Here is a 14,667-nt window from a genome sequence, read left to right as displayed (position 1 = left end):
GAGAAGACAAAGGACCACAAGGCGTGAAATCTGGAAACTCCAGTGCTGCCGTTTGTGTATGGAGCAGCAGCCGCCATTTAGACTAGGGGGCCCACACATGCTGCCCCCATCCAAAAGACATGGTCACAACCTCAGTCACTCAAAGAACAGTCACTGGTCATCCAGTCCCAGAGCTAAATGCTGGGAAGGTCAAAGGTAAACAGCACTCCCCAGAGCTCGGATGGGTAGGGCAGTCAAGTCACACGTGGAGTGACTGGTCCCGTGGGGCAGGAGTGCTTTGCTTTCTTCAGCCAAAGGCTGTGGGAGTTCAGAGGAGGGAGAGGCTGTGGAGCTCAAAACCAGCGTATCTTTAAACAAGACCCGCCAAGTGAAAACAGGCTCCAAGCCAGCAGCCCCAGAGCCTCCCAGGTTGACAGGCTCCAAGGGGGAAGCAGGCCCTCACTTAATCCCAGTGTTGGGGGCGCCAGACCAACAAGTCTGCACCAGGCCATGTCATCTCGAATAGCACAGAAGCCACAGACCCAGGCGCAGCCCAGAACGCTCACCCTGCTCGAGCGGGAGAGAGGACTCTGAGCATGGGGGACTTCTGGTCACTTGTCTGGACTCCTGTGCAGTCCCCAGAGACAGGGCCACTGTGTGGGCCAAGGAGACTGCAATCTCAGGAGACAGCAATTTGGGCCCAAAGGTGACCACGTGCGTGGTATCTGGAGCCCTCACCAAGAGGGCCTGGCACAGAGCAGGTGCTCCTTAGAGGGCTGGTGAGTTAATGAGCTGTCAGCTAGGAGACGTGGCCCAAGGGGCAAGCCATCACCCTCTAGCACAGCACTAACAGAAGTTTCCGTGATCACAGAAATGGTCCATAATCTGTGCTGTCCAATATGGCACCACCAGCCAGCCACATGTAGCCACTGAGCACATGAAACGAGGCTAATGCAACAGAGGAAGTGATTTTTAGTTTTAATTAATTTTCATTTAAATAGCCACATACGGCTGGTGGCCACCGTATCGCACAGTGCAGCTCTAGAACACTTTAGCAACTAAGTCCAGCTCATGTGCCAGCTCTGAGGGACAGAGCAGCTGATGGAGCACTGTGTTGAGAAGGATGCTGAGGTCGCATCTGTGATCAGTGGGACGAGTGCGGCAATGTCTGCTGTGGAAGCACAACTCCCCTGCTTCCGTCCTTGACTGGAAGAGCAGCTCAATGCACCCCGGGCATGAGGGCCCAAGCCAGTTAGACAGAATGTCCACCTGTAAGGGGTTATGGTGGTTTGCCTTCACTCCCTTTGCCTCCTCCCAGTGAAGCAGTAAATCTCGCCAGTGCTTTTTCCAAATGCTGCTCCCACCTTCCTTTACTCTCTACCGCCACGGCCGCCGCTCCAGCCCAGCCCCCAGACCAGTTCTGGCTGGCCTCCTGACTCCATCCTTCCCACAGGACAGCACAGCATAGTCCTCAAATGAGGACTTTGTCCATCAACCTCCACCTCCACCCCCTACCCTCACTCCTCACTAACCCCACCTCTGCTCCTCCCCCCAGATCAAGACCCCATTCTTCCAGCCACATACGTACCAGCTCCCCTCCCACTTCTGGAAAAGTCACCAGAGAATCCACATCCATCGTGTTCTTTAAATTTAACTCCAAACACACGTGTAAGTCTCCGCAGCTGGGCCCACTGACGCCCCGCCTGCCTCCGCCTTCCCTCAGCCGTTCACACTCGCCCCGTGCTGCTCACTGATTTCCTTCTTGCTGTGTATGTAACAGTCACAGGATCGCAGCCTATCCCAGCTGTGGCCCCTGCCGGATCCTCTGTTTGCCACCGTCCCATGATGCTCCTGCCCGTTTGGGAACACACACCACATTCCCAACCACGCAGGCCAGGATAGAGGGCACTGGCTGAGATGCTGAGGCAGTCTCTAGAGTCGGGAATTTCCACCCAGTGCTTCCCTCTTTGCGCCCCTTAGCTGGCTTCCGGTAAGGCCCTGAGGGCCTTGGGGCAGAAGAGAGGGTGGGGGCAGGTCTGGGACTCATGAAGGCACCTGGTAGAAAAATCACCTCTTATTATCTGTGGGGAGGAGCAATAAAGGTGACCTGAGATTTCCCAGGTGTGGTTTGGTTTCTAGCTTTCACTGAGTGCCCCAGCATACTAGGAGGCACTGTCCTAGAGGGTCGGACAGCCTCACCCTGGCGGGGCCCATGGGGGTCTGCAAACGCAGGCACAGGCCCTCCAACCCGCAGACACGTGGTACGTGTTCAAAACAAGTCCCAGACATTGAGACCCCCAGTGTGTCCCCTCCAGCCCTCCATGAAAGCCTACGAGAGCCATCTCAGCCTTGTCCTGACACCCCCAGACCTGGGCCTCTCCCCATCTTCCCTGTCTCTGCAAACAGAACCCTGCCCTTCTAGCTGCTTCCAGGCTAAAATCCTTAGAGCCGTCGTTGACTTCCCATTCTCCCATCTCCCATCTCCCATTCCACCCAGCAGTAAATCCTCTGGGTTCTGCCTTCTAAACAATTCCAGAATCCTCATCCCCCTCATCACCTCCATCCTGGTCTGAGCCACTATCCTCTCTCACTAAAATTACTGCATAGCTTCCAACTGGCTCCCTGCTTCCACTGTTGTCTCTTCTCCAGCAGCAGCCAGACTGATTCATTTGAAACCTACAACCCTCCAATATCTCCCGTCTCCCTCAGGGGAAAAGCCAAGGTCCTTACAAGGCCCTGTAGGATCTGATCTCCATTGCCTCCCTGCCTCACCTGCTACCTCTCATCCCTGCACTTCTGCTCCACTTGCACCAGCCACCTTGATGTCCTGTGAACATACCTCAGGGCCTTTGCGCTTACTGCTTGTCTCTCTGAACACTGCATGGCTCACACTCTCACTGCCTTCAGGTCTCTACTAAAATCTCACCTTATCAGAAAGCCTCCTCTGGCCACATGATATTAAGAGCAACCTCCCTTCACCCCGGGCACTCTCTGCTCCTTCCCTTGCTTTGTTTTTCTCCACTGCCCTTCCTCCCTCCCAACACAGCACAGACTCGCTTAGTATCTGTCTCCCCCATGAGAATCTGTTCTGCTCACAACATATCCCCAGTGCCTAGAGGAGTGCTTGAAATATCTGTGGCACGAATGCTCTCTTGTAGACATTTTGACAATCTTATCTGTTCCCATTTCTCAGACAAAGAACTGGGGCTCAGAGAGCATAGTAACTGGTTCAAGGTCATGTGGCGAGTAAGTGGCCTCGCTGAGATATGAAAGCAAGTCTTACTGTGCACCCTGTGTTGGCAGATCTTTCCATATTCTAAAGCAGTTAGAAATATAAAGTTTTACATAGAATGTCCAAATTTTGAAAACTCTGAGCAGGTCAAACAAAACAGATACCGATAGGCCAGCCATGGTCCAGAGACCACTCACCTGATTCTCCTAGTTGGCAGATCTCCCAAACAGAAGCCCTCACCAGGAGGAAGGGACTGAGTGCCGACTCTGATCCTGGGCTTGTCATGATGATTAAATGAGATAATCCAGGAGAAACAGCCAGGGGCTTGGCACAAAGTAAGCTTTCAATAAACCATCCCTCTAACTACAGAAAACTTCATTCCGACAGCCAGATGAGGGTGGGGGTGCACCACAACCCTGGCCACACCGGACTCAGACGGTAGACTCTACAGCTGTTTGGAGAGAAGAATGCTGGAGGATGGGACAAGGGCTCAGGAGCCTCCAGAGCCCAGCAGGGACCCAGAGCGGCAGCCACACAGCCCATCACCACCAGTGCCCGCCTCTCCCTGACAGCAAACGCCCTCCCACTGCCAGGAGCCCTCTGTGGCTCTGGAACAACCTGTCCTCTGTGGGCCCACCATCTGCGTTACCTAAAATGTGCACTTGTGTCCCTAAGTCCTGTAATGCTGGAATGAAGGATGTTCTATGAAATCCAAGAGGGGCACTAATGCAAGAGGAAAGCAACAGAGGCACCAATGCCTACTTCACACCATGGGAAATTCACCTGGTGACTCTTCTCAAACCAAGAGGCATTCAAGCCTAAAATAAAAACTAAAAAATATCAAGACAGACTCATAGGTGGTTCTGAGACAAAGTTAAGACAGCAAGATCTTTCGAGGCTGTCAGGGGCGTTCCTCTGAAGCTCGCATCAAGCAGATGATGGGTTTGCCCCCCCAACATCAGGTGCGGGTAACCTGGCCATGCAAGGAGGAAGAGGCAGGGCCGCTAGGAAGCACGCTCCTCCGGCCCATCCCCGCCGCTCCCCCCCCGACACTAGTCCCCAGGAGGCAGGTCTCCAGCCCGACCCTCACTGCTGCTGGACAACAGGGGCACTTTGAGGGTTGACACTTGAAGTCCAACCCCAGGCCAGGAGGCAGCTGGCCCCTCCCTCTCTCTGTCGCCCTGACTCCCCTCTCCCTGCCAACCTCTGGAGAGAAGAGGGCTCAAGGTTGAGATCACTCCAGGTTTTCTCACAGCAAAAGGTCTCGAAGGGAGGAGTGAGGCAGGCTCGGGCAGAGGTCAGAGGAGGGACATTCAGGGAGGTAGGGAACTAAAGCTGAGCTTAGGAAGTGGCAGCATTCCAGAGTCCCAAGCTCTGGGGCTCCCAGGAGAGAGGGCTGACTCTCACAGTAAATGAGTGGTTCTTCCCTCAGAGACCGGCTCCAGGGCAGGAGGTCACCCACTTAGGGAAAGACTGGCACAAAGGAGAAACGCTGCCCGGTCACAGGTGACCTGGGTGCTGGGCTGTAGTAGAAGGCGGGGCAGTGAAGCGGCTGCTGTCTGTGCATCGCCCCCCAACTGAATGGAGAGCCAGCCAGCACCCACCTACACCACGTTCCCAGGGCACCACAGAGGGAGACAACCCAGCCCGCTGGCTCTCACGGGGCTGGGTGCCCGTCTATGGCGCTCTGCACGGTCAGGCCTGGGCTATCCCCCAGATGCCAGGGTCCCAGCCTCCTCCCCTCTGAAGGGGGGACCAAAGGCAGCCCTCTCTCCCCTGAATGAGGACAAGGCTGGTGGACCTAATGGAACATGATCTGAAGAAAGTGCAGGCCTCTCTCGGCCACCTCCGCTGTCGTCCCTCCATCTTCCCCCACATCCTCCTTCGACCACGTCCCACTTCCTGGGAAGTAATTCTGAGTATGTGATCCAGAAAGGCTCAGAATTCTGAGGGTTGGACCTGCCAACAGGTGTGTACTGGGTGGATTTCTTGGATGGCTGCTGTTGCCAGGTGGCAGTTGGGGAGCTTAGCAACCCTCAAGGTCCCCAACTAAATCCTGGAGTATGGTCACGTGGGAATGAAGAAAAACGACTCCAGTTCCTTCCTCGGGGCCTCCTGCTCTACCCTCACAGGCCCGTGGAGCTGAGGGGAGGCCGGAGCGAGGCCTGAAGTCCACCTCGGCAGCCCTGGGTCACAGGGAAATGCCATCGGACTGGCGAAAGGGTTAGATATGTGCTCGGTTGATGCAAAGGGAGCCCCTCGCATGCCAGGGTCACACACATAGAGCTTTAAATCCGCAAGACCTCACAGCCCCCAGGCCCCACCCCTCCCTGCAGAGGCGGAAACAGCCAAGGGGACTGGAATCCGAGGCCCCACCCACTCTTCATTACCCACGTGCTCCCTTACCTCATGCGTCCTTCACCAGCCAGGCACACACACCCACTGACGAAGCAGAGGGGAGGCCTGCCCGCGAGGCCCAGGGCTGCCTCGTACCTTCCCAGGGGACGATGGCCACCCATCGGGAGTTGTCCACTATTAGCAGGAGGCTGGTCATCCTCACAAAGGAGAGGACAACCTCCCAGGTGACAGCGGCAGAGGGAAAGGAAGGAGAGGATCCAGGATCGGATCCCTGGCACCAGCTCACCCCAGCCTCATCGTCTAGCTGAGGCGGACAAGGCCCAGAGAGGAGCCTGTGCGGGTGGAGGCCACACAGCTGGGAGGCAGACTCCCCCACCTCCCCACTGCACTTCCCCCCAAGGCAGTTTAGAAAACAAGATAAAATGTGAGACATGGACCCTGACAACTGAACTCTGAAAGGAGGCCTCCTCTGCAAAGGATATACTGAGAATTTTTTTTTTAATTGGGAATATTTTTTAAAAGGCATTTAAATGCTATGAGTACACGGGGGGCCTGATGTGGCACTGACCTCAACCGGCTCCTTAAACAGAAGCCACGTCCCAACCAGCTCCTGTTTCCTCTCCTGCTAGAACTTTCTACAGCTCCTTCCAAAGTGATTTAACGTCCATGACCTCATTTGTATTCTCAAGAGGGCTTTCATGGGAGGAAAGTGAAGTGGACAGAGCAGCCTCCACCAGCCTGCACTCGGCTCTGAACACAGCCCCGCGGACGACCCCTGGACGTAAAACCAGTCCAGAGGCCATGCCGCTCAAAAGGTCGGCCCCGATGCCCAGGGATGAGCTCCCTCCGTCCCCGCGGGAACCCTCCTGACTGGAACCGTGGGGAAAGGAGTACCCGCCCCAGCCGTCCTCCTCCACGCCCCTCCTTCAGCCAGTGTCCCCAGGGGCTGGGGCCGGCGTGACCGCAGCTAATAGCACTGAAGGGCTTCGCGGTTTCTGGGCTCATCTCAGTGCCCTTACTTCAAGTGATTCCCGAACAACCCCATGACACTGGTATTATTGTGAATCCCAATTTTTCACAAGACTAAACTGAAGACAGAGAGGCAAAGTGCCACCGTCACACAGAGAGAAGGTGGGAAACCAGGTCTCACTGTCCCCCAAAACGCTGGCGGAGATGCAAACCCAAAGTCCAAGCTTGCCAGGGGGTGTTCGCTGGCTGGCGCAGGCTCCGACTCCAGTGTTGGTCACAGTGAGGGGAACGCACAGGACGATGCTGTGGGCCAGGATCCGGGTCCTCGGTCCTTATGGGCCAGGACAGGAGACTGCTGCTCTGGGCTGTCCCAAAGCTCAGCAGCTGCCTTTCTGTCTGGGTTTAAAAATCAAGCTTGGGTATGGGGTTTTCTTTTGGAGTGATGAAAATGTTTTGGAACTAGATAGAGGTGTTAGTTACACAACACTGGGAATGTACCAAACTGTACACTTTTATACGGTTAATGTTATGTTACGTGAATTTCACCTCAATAAAAATGAAAAAAAAAGGCAAACCTGAAAGCCTTTTCTAACAGAGAACCCAATTTAACACATCATATTTCTTAAAAATTATTTTTAAAAGAAACCTCCAGATTATGGAAGGTTTTAGTGCTCTTTCCTATACTTCCCTGTATCTTCAATTTATCCAATAACAATAATACGATGGTAGGCAGTTTAAGTACGTACTAGTTAGCACTGTGCTAAATAAACACTTTACATTTAGCTTCCATAATAAACATATGACAGGCAGAAGACTCGATTATTTGGTTGTTAACTGCTATGCTTAATTGCTATATATGAGAATAAGGTGTTACTTATAATCAGGATAACATGGTTAGGACACTCCCTTTCAAAACATAGAAGAAAAAAGACTTGATGGAATATGCCTCTATCAGTATTTTTTCTCTCTACACTCATGCATCATTTAATGATGGGGAAACATTCTGAGAAAAGCATCGTTAAGTGATTTTGTCATTGTGCGAACACCCTAGAGTGCACTTCCACAGACCTACGTGGTACAGTCTACGACACACGTAGGCCGTGTGGTGCTAATCACATGGGACCATCGCATATGTGGTCCATCGTTGACTGAAACGTCATTATGTGGCGCATGACGGTACTGTTATTATTGCGCACCTATTTTATGATAAATTGATGATATGATGCCCTTCATAATGTTCATAGGATGCTGTCTTGTTAAATAAAGACTCAAAGTGCTGCTAAGGGCCATAGATCTGATTTTGTTTTGAAATCAAGTGTTTTCAGTAGCTTGGCCACCTTTGTGATTAGATCAGAGAGAGGTGTATACTCTAGCACCAGACTCCATGCTAGGCAGATGTAAATCTCTCTTGGTTGAATAAATATTGATGGAAAAAAATATTCGTTCTCTCAGGAATGATAATAATGGAAGTGTTTTTCCTGGCAATTTTTCTAAATGAGGGCAGTAGTGGTAACGGTAATGCCTTTTATTCTGACTAATACATACCAGCAAGGAAATGGGGAGTAAGGGAGGGGAGAAGAATTTTACCAAATATTGTACAATATAGGCTAAAACAGAAAAGAAACTCTTCCAAATCTCTGTTTACCTGGCTGTGACTTGAGCAAATGAGCACAGAGCAGGCACCAGCTCACAGGGCGGTACCACTGCCTTGGGGCCTGTTCCCTGTGGCTGAGGTTTTCAAACAGGCGTCCTTGGGGGAGCTACAGGGGTTCCAAAAGCAAAGAAGTATTTTCCAGACAAACAAGGAAAACTTCAGTGCCTAAGTGCAGTCTTATTCATGGCTGGGAGGAGTGTAAATTGTTTGAACCTCCACATGGGACAATTCAGTGATACTTATCAACGTTAAAAATGCACATGCCTACTTCCTCACAAAGTTAAACAGAACTCTCATATGACCAAGCAATTCCACTTCTGGGTATATACCCCCAAGAACTGGAAAGGAGGGACTCAAACAGATACTTGTACACCAATGTTCAGAGCGGCGTTATTCCCAATAGCTAAAAGGTGGAGACAAACCAAGGGCCCATAAACAGATGAATGGACAAACAAAATGTGGTATATACACACAGTGGAATATTATTCAACCTTAAAAAGGAATGAAATTCTGATACCTGCTACAACATGGATGAACCCTGAAGACATTAGGCTAAGTGAAATAAGCCAGTCACAAAAGGACAGACGTTGTATGACTCCACTTATATCAGGTACCTAGAACAGGCAACTTCATCAAGATAGAAAGTAGACTAGTGATTGCCAGGGGCTGAGGGAGGGGGTGGGGAGTGAGTGTTTAATGGGGACAGAGTTTCTGTTTAGGACGATGGAAAAGTTCTGGAAATGGATAGTGGTCATGGTGGCACAACGCTGTGAGTGTACTTAATGTCATTAAACTGTACACTGAAAAATGGTAAACTTTATGCTACGTATATTTTACCACAGCAAACATATGTACGTATAATTTTTAAAATGCACATGCCCTTTGACTCAGCAATTCCACTTCTAGGTTTTTAGCCTTCAAATATACTTGCACATGTATGACATGGTGTCCCTATAAAGATATCTATTACATCAATGTTTGCAGTAGCAAAAGGTTGGAAATAACCTAAATGTCTACCTATAGGAGCCCAATTAAATAAGTTATGTTACTTCTCTCTAATGGAAGACAATACAGTCATTAAAAGGATGAGGCAATGCAATACGGACTCAGAACCCTCTCTAGGATAGTAGGTGAAAAGATGGAGTATAGAAGAGTGAACATACTACCATCTGTGTGTGTGTGAGAAGTCTCTATACACAGATCCGGAAATGAGTAGATACCTCTGAAAGGGTACACAAGAAAGAGGACAGTAGTTGTCTGAGGGATGAGGAAGTAGATGGCTATGCAGGGGCAAGGTTATTTCCCAGGGGATATCCTTTTCCACACCTTTACAATTTTATACCGTGTACACTTTTAGCTATTCAAAAATAACTTCAAAAATTTTTAAATAATGTCCAACTTTTGCTCCTTGCTACGATAGAGGAGCTTATATCAGACAAACCTTTTAGCTAAGAACAACTATAAAAGCTGGATAAAATACAGTCATGCTCTGCATAATGATGTTTCAGTCAATGATGGACCACATATATGACAGCGATCCCATAAGATTAGTACCATATAGCATAGGCGTGTAGTAGGCTATGCCATCTAGGTCTGTGTAAGTACACCCTGCGATGTTTGCACAACAAGCAAATCACTTAACGATGCATTTCTCAGAATGTATCCTCATCGTTAAGCGGCATGTGACTCTACAAAAGGACAGCTATCTGAAGGCAATGGGAAACAACCGAGGCAGCCAGGACTGGAGGGGACAAGACTGGTGAGAGAAGAGAAACACATTTAAGTGAGCCCAACACACTCTGCCACTTTTTCCCCTTGAGACCAAGCTTGAGAAGCTGACCAGAGAGCAACGGCTAGAGCTTTCCAGGGGCTGGAGGAACAAGGATTGGCAAGCAAGGATTCCAAGGCAGAGGAGAGGAGCGAGATCCTGGAGAGAAGGGAACCATAGACAAGTGAGCCTGATTTTCTCTACAGTAATCTCCTCGAGGCATTTGCCGATCCCTCAGCTGCATGGGGCAAGAGACCAAGAATCCAAGCTCAAAGTGACAGCCAAGAGGCTAAACTCCAAGCAGAGTTTTGGCAGTCTCATAATGCCGGGCAGTTCAGAGTTCTTCAAAAGGAGGAGCAGTTTTTCAGTAAAGACCCCTAAAGGGCTATTTCCTAACAGGAAGCACAGAACAGAAACAGACCAGCTCTCAGACTAAAATCCAGCCTGAAATCTTCTCAACCCCACGCTGGATCAACGGGAGCTGCCCCTACCCTCACCGTCTGCCTCAAGAAACGTAAATCTTCTCTGGAGAGACACATCATTCAGGGCCACGACTGTTTTCCACACACAATATGCAGTGCTTAATAAAAAAAAGTCTAGGATGCCACGAGACAGAACAAAAATCAATAGAGAAAAGGAGCCCCATCGGTATTCCAGATATTATGGTTGTCAGAGACTTTAAAATAAATGTTTAATATGTTCCAAAAAATAGATGACAAAATGGAGAACTCAACAAGAGAACTAGAATCTATTTTTTAAAATCAAACGGAAATTCTAAAACTCAAAAAAAATACAACACTAAAATTAAGGATTCAATAGATGAGCTCAAGCATTGATTTGACAAAGCAGAAGAGAGGATTAGTAGACTGAAAGTTAGGTCAGTAATGTTTGAGTCTGAAGCACAGAAAGAAAAAGAAGGAAGATTCAGGGAACATGGCAAAAATGTCTGATGAGGGTACCTAGAGTCCTAGAAGGAAAGGGGAGAATGAATGAGGCAGAAGCAACAAAAAGATACAGGCTGAAAAATTTCAAAACTGATGAAAGACATCAAGCCACCAATTCAAGAAGCTCTTGAATACCAAGCAGGGTAACTACGAAGAGAACACCAAGGCACATCACTGCAAAACTGAAAACCAAAGACAAAGAGAAAACTGTAAACGCAGCTAGAAGAAAAATACGCAGCACTTTACAAGGAGCAACAGTACATCTGACAGCTGGCATGTCAACGATAGAAGCCAGAGGATAACGGAATGACACCTGCCAAAGGCTGAAAGTAAAAACTCGGCAACCTAACATTCTATATCCGACAAAAAGTGACTTTCAAAATTGAAAGCAAAATAAACAGACTTCCAGCAATGAGAAATGGAGAGAATTTACTGCTAACAGACCTCATGAAAAGTAAAACTAAAGGGAACTCTTCAAAAAGATGGAAGCACAGAAATGAGGAAGGAATGGAGCTCAACTAAGAGGGTAAATGAAGTAATGAATATTCACTGTGTAAAACTAGAATAATAATGTCTTGTGGGGCTTAAAATATACGTTGAATTAAAACACATTACAATAGCCAGAAAGTGTTGAGGGGGGGAATGGAGGTTGTAAGGTCCTTGAATTGTGACCAGAGGTAAAAGTAGTGATTTGGGGTAGATGCAAACGTGTCATAATTGGCATTATTTCTTTTTTGAAAGATATTCTGCAGAATACACATTATCCTCAAGTGCATCAAAACCGATTGCATGCATGTACACCTCAAACTAGTATGATACTGTATGTCAATTACACTTCAATAAAAAACTCACGCACCAGGTCAAAAGTCAAGCACCAACAAATTTCAAAGGATTGAAATCATACAGAGTATGTTCTCTGATCACAGTAGAATTAAGCTAAAAATCAATAATAAAAAGATAACTCCGAAACATTCCCCAGATATTTGAATATTAATTAACGTACTCCTAAATGGCACATGGATCAAAGGCATCTCAAAAGAATTTAGAAAATAGTTGGAACTAAGTGACAAGGGACATATGAAATATCAAAACTTGTGGAATACAGCTAAAGCAATGTAATGAGAGGAACCTATAGCATTAAATGCATGTTTTAGGAAAGAAATGCTGAAAATTAGTCACTTAAGTCCCATCCCAAGAATGTAAAAAAGAACACCAAATTAACCCCAAAGTAGAAGAAAGAAAACTACCAAGTTAAAAGCATAAGTTAATGAAATATAGAAATGTACGAAGAAAGCACCATAAAAGGTGTTTCACTGAAAAGGCTAAAACATTACTAAACCTTAGCAAGACAGAGTAAGAAAAATAAAAAACAGAAAGTACAAATTATCAATATCAGTACTGAAAAAAGGAACTTCACTACAAAGCCCATAGACAATAAAAGACAAAGAGAAAATACGATGAACATTATGTTAAAAATTTGAAAATTTAGATGAAATGGACAAAAGTTCCCGAAAAAACAAAAATCTTCTAAAATTTATACAAAAAGAAATACAGAACCTTCTATCTGTGAAGGAAATTGAATCTTCTCATAAGGAAAACTCTGGACCCATAGGGCCTCACTAGTGAATTCTTCTAAATGTTTAAGGAACAACCCAAATCTTGCTCAAACTCTTCCAGAGACTGGAAAGAGGGAACACTTCTGAAATTATTTCACAAGTCTGGCATAACCATGAGACCCAAACTTGTCAAGAACATGGAAGGAAAGTAAAACAGCAAGCAGATTTTTCTTGTCCACAGTCACAGAAGTCCTAAGGAAAATACGAGCAAATTGAAACTCATGGTGGCAGAATTCCGGCCCTCCCAATGGTAACAGTGCTTTGCTCATTCCCAGAGGGATTCACACGTGTTATCCCTTTTTACCCAAAGGTTTTATTATCATCTACACTTTATATATAGGGAAACTGAGGCCCAAAGAGGTAAAGGAACTAGCTCAAGGTCACACTCAGGCTAGAGCTGGGCTAGACAAATTCATTCCACTTGACGGACATTTACAGACACCTGCCGCGTACCCAGCTAGGCCTGGGATGGACGTCTGGGCCTGTCCTCTCCGGCACTGCCTTCTGCCTTCCTGGAGTTCTTACCCCTGGGCCCAGTGTGCTCTGCTGCCACAGCGCTGGGGCAGGTAACACAGGAGCAGCAGCGTGGCCTGGGCAGGCTGCCGGCGCCCCCTGGCTGCTCCACGGTGCTCGGGAGTCCGGGAGCACACACGGGGGCCCTCTCTGCCAGGCCCCAGGCTCCCTGCGCTGACCCTGCCCTGAGGGAACATAAGGCACTGGGCGTGAAACAGCGGGCCTCACAGCCTGTGCACTGCGCCCTGACTATCACCATTTCCAAGCTCTACAAAACACTTCTGTCTGTGTTTCTCATTTGACCCTCAGGGAACCCTGCAAGATGAGTTATCAATACCCCCACTTTGACTATCAATACCCCCACTTTGGAGTATCAATACCCTCACTTTGAAGTATCAATACCCCTACTTTGCAAATGAGGAAAGTGAGGCTCCAAGGGGCGGATAACTTGTTTAAATTATCTACGCAGAGAATACCAGAGCCAGGGTGAGACACAGGGCCTTCCTCACCACCCCAGGAGGCCCCCATCAAGTACTGTTCAGTGTGATGGAAGACGTCCTGGATTATATGACACGAGACAGACAAGATCAACACAGACGCAATATGCTGAAAACTGCACCAAAACTGTATCAAAAAGAACTCCCCAGCCTAGCTAAGCAGTAACACATGTATTTTTTTTTTAATGTAAAGAACCCAAAGGGATGTCTTCACAGTACAAGACATAGATACAAACAAGACAGTATAAAAACACAGAAATTGAAGAATGCCTTTCAAGGGACCCAATAAAGACATAAAGCGGGATTCTTTAAAAACATTCAAGCCACAGCATCTCCTCAGGAAGCACATGATACAGAAGGGGACAAATACGATGAGCTGCTGAGCCTGGCTCTTTGTCATAACGGAGGCAGGGAGATTCCTTTTCCAAAACTTGCCTTTTGAAAGAGATGAGTCCAAGGCCCAGCTCAGAAGCTTCTAGATCTCATTGGCAAACAGAAAGAGAAAAAACATCCCCAGGACAGAGGAAGCTGGGACCCATCAGCTAAACGACTCAGTATGTGCCTTCAAATAGCACCGTCTAAAAAATGTGAGGCCCGCCAAGGGAAGCCCCCGGCTGAGGGTTCCAGAGAGGCCCCCAAAACAATGACTCCGTCCACCTGAGTTGCAAGGTCCATGGAAACAGCAATTTCAGAGAACCCAGAGCAAACAGCACCACCTGAACACAAATAACATGGTACCTAGAGCAGAGAATCATATTTTCAACCTATGGAGTTTGTCTGTGAAGAAGAAAGAAACTTATGGACAACAGGAAATTGGTGGATGTCATTTCTGGGGACCTTCAAAAAGCATTTGAGATGAATCCAGACCAAAAACTATTTAAAAGACTGAGTCACATGAGAACCAAGAGGTTCCGTGGTAGATCAGGCTGGAGTAAAGCCATTGAGCAAAGAGCAGGGACAGCAAGAACTTCTCTCGATGGAAACATGGAAAGAGTAGGGTCCCCATGGATTGGGCTGGTTTTCAAGGAAGTGGGGAGATTGCCCCGAGTGTGAAGGAAACTAATGCCCCTGGGCGGAGGGGTGAGTGGCTGATGGACTTCACCCAGAGGAGCCCCCGAGACCAGGGATGGGTCCCCC

At 48.2% G+C, this 14,667-nt stretch overlaps 1 protein-coding gene across 2 annotated transcripts in view; it reads right to left on the bottom strand.

The window, feature by feature from the left end:
• ADCY3 (adenylate cyclase 3) overlaps positions 1 to 14,667 on the bottom strand; it is an 87,717-nt gene that overhangs the window by 33,387 nt on the left and 39,663 nt on the right. The window lies entirely within an intron of this gene.

Source organism: Equus quagga, chromosome 5 (genome assembly GCF_021613505.1).
Source record: "Equus quagga isolate Etosha38 chromosome 5, UCLA_HA_Equagga_1.0, whole genome shotgun sequence".
Taxonomy (NCBI): Eukaryota; Metazoa; Chordata; class Mammalia; order Perissodactyla; family Equidae; genus Equus; species Equus quagga.
This window is presented reverse-complemented; position numbering and strand designations above follow the sequence as displayed.